We start from the raw sequence: 9,378 nt of genomic DNA, 5'->3' as shown, positions 1-9,378 counted from the left end.
TTTGGTCTTCTCTCAATACTGTGTGGTTTTTGTTTTTATTTATCACTCTTCATATCCCCCCTCACTCTTGTCTGTAGACTGAACACCAACAATTTTTTGAGTCTTTTCTCAGAGATTGTTAATTCCAGATCTTATTACCCTCTTTTGGACTGTCTTCATTCCCTCCCTGTTTTCCAGACCATTTCTCCAGTCTGTCAAGATGAATTTGGAATATAATCTTTCTTTTGGGTGCGTTTACAGCCTTTCCCAGTTTAGTGTCAGCTGTACATTACTCTGTTCCATCAAGATCATTAATGAAAACAGTGAATAGCACTAAGCTCTGCTTACATCAGTAAGATGCATCTTTTCATTTTGAAAGTAAACACATGAAAAATCTGGGTTAGAACACTCAGTTCTCCCCATCCAAAGCACCTGGGTCATGCGTTCCTAGTATGAAAAGGAAGGGCAACTTTTGGTCCAAGATGACGTTTGGATCAATGCAGGGAAAGAAGAGCTTGGGAACTGGAGAGAAAAGCAGGAAGATGAAGGTAAACCCCAGCATCAGACTGACCTCACAGCTCTGGAGCCTGTGGAGTTTCCAGGAGAAGGATCATACCTGTGACTGGAGGTGCCTCTCCCTCCCCCTGAGCTGTGCCAGGCACATCGAGCTGGGTACAAGTTTCAATAACAGCTGAGCTCATCATTCCTTTGGAAGGGGGGGCTTGGCTCCCACCCTGCATGCTGAAGGCTCTCCATTAAAAAAGGCAAATAAGATCATTTGGTTCAATATTAAATGAATTAAAGTAAATTAAACTGCAGGAGCCATGTGGCCTGCAGAGGCTTCCATTGTTGTACACACATCAATGGCAGCTTTTCATTTTCACTGCTAAGGAATGACAGCTTGAGGGGGGTGGAATTCAAAATAAGGAAATAAATAATAAAAAGACACAGTTGCCAAAGATTTCACTTAGGAAATCCCAGGTGCCTGCAAGTCTTCCATCCCCTCCTCATGTTGTTGTCAGCAATCTGGGCTGGAGAAGCGAGTGAAACATGGGGGGAGGAAGAAAGAAAACCAAACCAAAAAGAACTGCAAGAAACTGTTATCCAAGTTCTTTGATATTTGTATCCCTATCTCTATAGGGGACAAAGATACCAAGGACGTTTTGATACATAAGAAAGGCCCTAAGTGCTGACTTTCCGGCGGGGGAAGACATGCAGACAATCAATGTGATTGGTAATGCAAGCTTCGTTTATTAGCAATACAGAGGCACTTATATAGTGTGAAAGTACACATGCTTATCAGTTCTTTAATTAGTTTAAACTTACGAAAGCACATTCTTACTTCTACATAATTGGGTTAGATAAAAGACTACATTTGGCAAGCTTCTATTATTTGTGTTTTGACTTGAGAGATCAAAGATCTTCCTCCCTTCTCATGGTGAGCACATCTTTATCAGAACAGCACTGTACCTCCTAAAAACTCCCTTTTGGTTCTCAGGCCTGTTTCTCACGCAGGCATTTTCTCATGGAGGCTTTTTCTCATGCAGGCCTTTGCTTGCAGGCTTTTGCTTGTACAGTTCTGTTATTGATTTGTCTTTATCAATGGTCCATGTCCCTGATCCTCTAACCATTCTCCAACAATTCCCCTTTTTTCTTTTTGTACAAGCAATACTTGATTGGCTACAGATGTAGTAACTTTGTATATCATCTTTTGTAAGCATTGGCACAGGCAAGGTAAGCACACTATTAATAATATTACTAGTCCTACAGTAATCAAATGCTGCACGAGTGAAACTAGCCAAGGTCCTAAACCTAGTGACTTTAACCATTCTTCTAAGCCAAGACCGTCTTCTTTCTGTAATTGTGTAGTTAATTGATGTAACTCACTTATCTGCTTGTAAATTAGGACAGAGTGGTCAGAAAGATTACAGCACATACTTTGGAACTTTTCACAGCCGTGGCTGTGAGCTAATAGTAGAAAATCAATGGCTGCTTGATTTTGTAATATTGTATGTCTAACGCTAGTAACATCTACGCTTAGCTCGTTAAGCATCTGCAAAGTTATGTTTAACTTATCCCTCTTCCAGCAAGCAAGTTTATGCAAAATAGCATGAGCCCTGGCTGCTGAAGCACCAGGTAAAAACATAGATGCTAGCCAAATTAACTGCCTTCACTCGATCTAAATGGGCGGACAGCTGATTGAAAATGTCCACTAATACTTTTGTCTCCAGACAGTCAAAAAACTAATTCCCTACTCTATTTCTGTGTCTGATGCTATACCTAAAAATTTATGCAACTCTCCTTCTTAGTTTTGCCTTTGGAGAGAGTTCCCCAACACCCACCACAAGTCACTAGCAACCACCCAGGGCAGCTGTTACATTCACCCCAGAGTCTCGCTATTTCTCCTGCTACGGAGAGTGGTGGATCTGCCAAGTCCTCAGCTCCTTCACTCAGCCACGTCTGCAGCCTCTCCCAAGGCTTCTCAGGACGGAGCTCTCAGAGTCCCAGCTGTTGAAGTAGTGGCGTCACTCTCCTCAGGAGCCGATGTGCCTTCTCGCTTCGGGGTCCTGTAGCACGGCACCACTTGCTGGGCACCCCTCTGGTCAGTGCTGCGGCGATGACTTGTCCCTGTTGTTGCAGGACATTCTGCAGCACTGCAGTAAAAGCGGCTGTTTGAGATGGCTGTTCTGCACAGGTAGCACGTACAAGCATCTCGTCTACACCTGCTCCTTGGGGCAGCATGGCAAGAATTGTCTTAGCTTGCCTATTAGCATTTTCAAAGGCAAGTGTTTGGAACATTTGCTCTTGGAGCTCTTCAGAGAGCTCACTTGCATCCTTTAAGGCTGCTGACAAACGGTCGATGAACTGACCATATGGCTCTGACAGCCCCTGTCGCAGTGCTGCATACGACGCGAGACTTCTTTTCAGGTACTGACAACAAGGCTTTGTGGGCAAGAGTCTGTGACAACTGATGAATGACTATGGGCAGGGTCAGCTGTGTTACTGTCGCCCCGTAAGCTCCGCTCCCAGTTAGCATGTCAGCTTGGAGTGCATACAGTGGGTCTTGTGTGTCACCTTAATGTTTGCTCATTTCTTGGTGCTTCTCCCCCTTTTGGGGCTGACTCCCAGCAGCCCTGGCTGGCTCTGGCTCTGCCAGACGTTCTGCTGTTGTTCGGCGGTGGAGGGTTGCTCTCTGCCACTTTTGGCCAGGAGTTAGGACCGCACATCTGCTCTGCCGCTTTCGGTCGGGCAGCAGGACTGCCTGTGTCTCCTTGGCCCGCCTGTGCCCCGCCCCCTGAGGTGGCTCTGCTTTCGCATTCGCGGTCATTACTCTCTCAGACGTCGGACGGATAACATCCTGCTCTGCTGAGTTTTCAGCAGCTCCTGCAGTGAGTGGACGGATGCTGCTGTGCCTTTAATCGGTCTTCTCGCGGCCAGCCCGAAGGACCGTGCTACCCTGGACTCCGCTCCGGTCTCCGGCCACCGCTCCATAAAACCCCCGTCTGTTTCTTTCCCGGAGCTGCTACACTCTAAAGCCTCTACGGCTGCCATGGCCACTGTCCTCTCTGTTTTCATCTCTGCGAGAGTGCCAGTTACTGCTCTCCAGGTTAAACCGAGAGCTTTTGCTTCTTTAGCTTTCTTTTTGAACAATCTTGGATCAGCTAGTTCCTTACAAAGGTTTACTTCTTTAACTCCCCGCTTTTCTAAAAAGCGTAAAAATAAATCAAGGGTCACCTCTGTTTCCATATCTGTGTCCTACCACATCTGCGTCTTACCACTGTTCCTGTTGACAGGAGTTGTGCAGCCTTTTCTCATGTTTGCCCTTGTCAGCCGAAACGGCGGACCCCTGTGTCAGGTCAGTCCAGGCACAGATCAGACGCTTGCCTGCAGCTGCTGATCTTTTGCCCCCCGATTGCTGCTATCGGTGCCACGTTGGTCCCCCACCTTAGTAAAGAAAACGAAGTCCCAGCCTCTGCTTGGGCGCCAAATGCTGACTTTCCGGCGGGGGAAGACATGCAGACAATCAATGTGATTGGTAATGCAAGCTTCGTTTATTAGCAATACAGAGGCACTTATATAGTGTGAAAGTACACATGCTTATCAGTTCTTTAATTAGTTTAAACTTACGAAAGTGCATTCTTACTTCTACATAATTGGGTTAGATAAAAGACTACATTTGGCAAGCTTCTATTATTTATGTTTTGACTTGAGAGATCAAAGATCTTCCTCCCTTCTCATGGTGAGCACATCTTTATCAGAACAGCACTGTACCTCCTAAAACTCCCTTTTGGTTCTCAGGCCTGTTTCTCATGCAGGCATTTTCTCATGGAGGCTTTTTCTCATGCAGGCCTTTGCTTGCAGGCTTTTGCTTGTACAGTTCTGTTATTGCTTTGTCTTTATCAATGGTCCATGTCCCTGATCCTCTAACCATTCTCCAACATGTGTGTGTGTGTGTGTGCCCAATCCCTGATTTCCATGGATACACATGGAGCTGCACGGGCACATGGCAGAGGAGGCCTTGGAATCGCACAGGTTGTGCAGAAATGAGGAACTGTTGGGGTCCCCTCCCCCGCCGTGTAGCCCTGGCAGAGGGGCCCTGAGGGCACAGACACGGGGGTTCCCTGCCCCTGCTCAGCCTCGTTCCCGTTGGTTGGTTTGTGTTCTCTGCGCGGGCAGAAGGACCCTCGGTCCGTGACTGGAACAGTTCCTGGGCACAGCCCCGGCCATGCAGCTGGGGAGATAAACATCTCTGAAACATCTACCAAGAATCTGTCTGTCCATATATATTTCCTTTCCACGGGACTCCTGGTTTGGTATATGCATGTTGCAGGATCCCCACTGCAACAAGGAACTGTCACATAAAATCTGGAATCTGTTACCGATCCAACTGTTCCACTTAATCAAAAGCAAAGAGACTTCTAAGAGCTCTCTTGCTACTTCTGACAGCCAATTTCCCAAAGAAAGAGCAACTGTGCTAACAGATCTTAATAATTCACAGGGCCTGGAAAGCTTTTGCTTAAAAAAAAACGGGAGGGAGGGAGGCTTTTCTTTTTGACAAAAACCAGCAAATGGCCTCTTGAAAACAGCAAGAAAAAGAGTCTGCCCTGCCTACACGGAGTCTGCAGAGGAGAGGGAGCCAGAGCAGCGCCACATTTCCTCATTCATTCCCTGGATTTAATGGCTTTTTCATGCCTGGAATGATGAACAACACGGCTGTCTCCAGTGGATTACCTGTCACACAAAGTGCTTACCTCCAGGACTACACCCTCTCTGCTGCTGCTGCAGCCTTTTATGGATGGTATTGTTCAGTGTATGACCTTGTTAGAAATGATTAAAAGAACAACTCCTACCACAGCCGATTAATCTGAATTTAAGCAAAAAAACCCCAACTCTGGTAGAGATTTATTTTCTCTCAACGGCAGGAATAGTACATGCTATAACTTCTGTAGGTTATGGGGAACCTCCCAGAACGAGTAATAACCAGTGCCTAATTCCTGAAAGAATAACCAATAAAAATGGCTCAAATAGAAAATGATTGAATATCACCCCTGTCAGATAAAGCTTTCAGGCTCTGATAAAATGAAACTTGCAGAGGAATTTTTCTATAAAACAAACTAAATTTGTGAAGATATTTGCAATAGAGTATACAGCTCTGAAGAAGTGTTCAACTATTCCTCATTATATCAAAACCAGATGTTGCTGCAGAGGGAAAGGAAAGCCTAACTTGGGAGAGAAAAAAATCCACAGGATCCATAAAAACCCCACAGGTATGGAAGTGATGTTTGACAGCGAAGGTAACGCAGCTGTGCACAGCCACTGGGAATTCCCCACGCGCTTTGATGAGATAATTTCACAGGAAAGGGATTTTTCTATTCCAGACACTCTTCAAAAGACACAAGTGCCACTGCTGGCTGAGCTGTGGCCCTGCAGCCAGGCACGAGTGGCCGAGGTCCCTGTCCTCAGGTGCCTCCCAGCCCCTCTCCGCGAGGAAGGAGCTCCCAGATCCGGCCTCCTGACAGGAAATGGTTCCAGGCAGCAGATGCTGGCTGGGACAAGGTCCATTCCCTGCCAGGAATAACTCTGAAACACTTCAAACAATAACATTTTTACTTTTTTGAGCACTGCCCAAAAAAGTAAGTACAAAGAGGCCTGGAAATGCTGGTGTGTTTATAGCGCAGAATGAGCTACAACACAACCAAACCAACAGGTTACCAAAGTCGTCTCCTCACAAAAAGGAGTTGTAAAGTTTTAGAAGCAAAAGCAAAAATCATAGGGTAAAAGAGCTTCATGAAAAAATCCACATAAAGAAAATCATTTTTTCATCTGTTTTATGAAGGAATATTAAGAACATAATAGCACCAGCACGATAAATGAGGAATCTAAGACTGGCTGAAAGTGTTTTATAGATTAGTGGTAAATGTTTTGTTTGCTTGATTTCTCCCTTGATTTAGAAGCAGAAACATGCCACTGTTCATTTTCTGGCATTTCTGTTCGTTTTCTTTTACTTCTGGAGAAAGATAAGAGCTCTGTTGCCAAGCCCATAAATGATGAATGACTGCATGAATGCCTTCAGGGTCTCCTGTTGTCCACAGGCACTCCAAGCATCTCCTCTGTCCTCCTCTGAAAGGGCACAGGCAGAAAAGGTGGAAGGGAGGTTACGCAAGGGAAGGAATCAGGAATACACGCCAAACCTGCCTGCTACAGCTTCCCCCTGAAGAAGAGCCCAGCACCACAGCTAAAATATCAGAAATAATTGTCATCAGTCCTACAGGACAGGTGAGGCCAGTTAGTTTGATGTCCATATTAAAACCTCATCAGTTAAGCTCAGGATCTGCAGAATTCAGTGGAACTGATGTAGGACATCTGAGAATGGCAAAGCCTCCCAAGATTCATTAGCACTGTGACATCACAGCCCGGATTTCACAGATGTCACATTGCTGAACATGGAGTTTGAAGCTTTCAAGGGGGAAATATTTAAGCCAAGACTTCCATGGAGAGCATGGAATGCACTGTGTGTTACACTGGGGGAATTTGGACTGAAATTCTGGGGCTCCTGCAGAAAGAGCTCAGCCTCTGGTACCCAGAAGTGTCAGGCACTGCCCAGGAGAGGTGGCTGAGCTTTGATCCTCCAGCTCTGCAGAGCTGCCAGCCTTGCCAAGGCTCTGTAAGGGGCACAAGGTGCCCTTTCCATGAGTTCAGACCCAGGGTCCCAGAACAGCCAAACAGCGAAGGACCCGGCAATTCCAACTCCTTGACAGGCTCTGCTGCAGGCACAGGGAAAGGAAGAATTCTGGGCACAGAATCCCACAGCCAGGCTGACAAGTCCACCCCGTACAATTCATCAATTAATTCATCTGCCATTTTCATGTCAGGGATGGAAACCCTACACAAACCATCCCTGGCAGGACACACACTCCATCTTCCCTGCAAACAAGGCGGGTATTTAATATTTTCACACCCATTTGTAGTTCATATTTTGTCAGAGAGATAAAAGCAGTTCTGAAACTTGAAAAGTTGAAAGTGTGAGCTAAAGCAGAAGTGAAACAGCCTCCAAAAGAAAGGTGTTCCTGTGGGAATGGCAGGGCTGCCAATGCCTGCCCATTCTCACTCAGCCAATTCACTGCAGCAAGTGAATCCAGTCTCAAAGTTAACATAATCCAAGAGCAAAGAGTTTGGTTGATGCACTTGTGGAAAGGCTCTTTATCAGGCCTTTCTTTATCAGAAAATGATCACTGTGCAGCAATTCATCTTCTGCACTAAGCAACATCCACTACACAGGATTTAAATTAAAAATGAAATAATTATACTGTACTTCAATATTATTGTTATCAGCACTATTACTATTATTACTACAGGCTAAAAGAGATTTTTAGGTAATTTCTCAAAACAGTTCACGGAATTCAGATATTCACTGCAATTCACAGGCAACTGCTTGCTCTGGACACCATTTAATAATCAAACTTGAACTTACTCTCGACTGCTTCACATGGAGCTCTGTCAAAAACCTGCTGCACAAAGCAACGAGCGTGTTTATTCAACACACACCGTTATTTCCAAACACGCCTTCCACTAGTCCAGGCTGTTGTGACTATGCTAATAAAATGTATTTTTCAAAGAACCAAATAAGGAGTCTGTGAACAGAGGCTCATAAATACAAGCAGCAGCTCAGGTGATCATTGACTTCTGATATCACAGAAATTATCAGTCTTTTCCACAAAAAAAAGAAATAATCCTTACAGTAACAAAAGGCCACAAATTCGAGCTCATTCTCAGCACTCGAGGAAGAGCCTGTAAAAGCATTAAGAACACGTACAGGGGGTTCAAGAGCACTTGAAAATCTTTCTAGCCCCGACTGTTCCTGGGCCGGCCAGCACCAGTGTCTGAAACTCCCCAAAGCACCGGCGTTTATCCTCAGCTTCACCTCAGCCCCCTCTCCGGAGCACTGAGCACAACTACCGTGAGAGCAGCAAATTTGGTTTAACAGCACCAGCCGACCTGTAATGCCATTAATAACAACAGTCAGTCTAATAAAACATTTAATGCCTCCAAACTCTCACATTTTGAGCCCATAAAGGCAGGAGAAAGGCAGATAATTAAACAGCTTTCCTATAAAACCCAGCCCCATCTGGCTGCAGCTCATTTTCCCAACTGCGGGATCATCAAGCACGAGACTCGACTTTTCATAAGGATAAAGGGAATGGAAAACTGTGAGCCTTACAAAAAGGCACTGCCATCCATATGGATACCTGTGCTGGATTCCAGCTCAGCCTGAGCTACAGGTGTGCAATATCCCGAGCTGCAGGAGGGGCAGCTTACAGGGGAGTAGATATTACTTTTTCGGCGCTTATCAAAAACCATAAAGGAGGAATTTTTGCTTCTTACGTTTCCCAAATCCCTGTCTGCATTATTTGATCACAAACAAATCCAACAAAACCTACTCACAGTATGCTTTTAACAGCTCATTTTAGCCTGATTTACATTTTAAAGAGTCCACCTACACATGACCATCTCTGCTAACTCTGAAAGATGATCCAACTGTTTCCATCAAGTTTGTGCCTGTTCAAACTCTTCTTTTCGATTTTAACACCGAGCAACACTTAAAAATTCCTAGTAAATTATATCACTTTGTTCCAGGTGAGCCACCCCAATTTTTTTCCAAAGGCAAGAGGGAAAGAGCTCGAGAATTTCAAACTGAGAGTAGGTTTAAATGGGATATTGGGCAGGAATTGTTCCCTGGGAGGGTGGGGAGGCCCTGGCACAGGGTGCCCAGAGAAGCTGTGGCTGCCCCTGGATCCCTGGCAGTGTCAAGGCCAGGTTGGACGGGGCTTGGAACATCCTGGGATAGTGGAAGGTGTCCTTTGCAAGAACAGATTGAAAAGGGATTAGGGATTAGAAGCA

This window comes from Coloeus monedula (genome assembly GCF_965178545.1).
Source record: "Coloeus monedula genome assembly, chromosome: 18".
In the NCBI taxonomy this organism is placed as follows: Eukaryota; Metazoa; Chordata; class Aves; order Passeriformes; family Corvidae; genus Coloeus; species Coloeus monedula.
The sequence above is the reverse complement of the archived record's forward strand: the minus strand, read 5'-3'. Positions refer to the sequence as shown.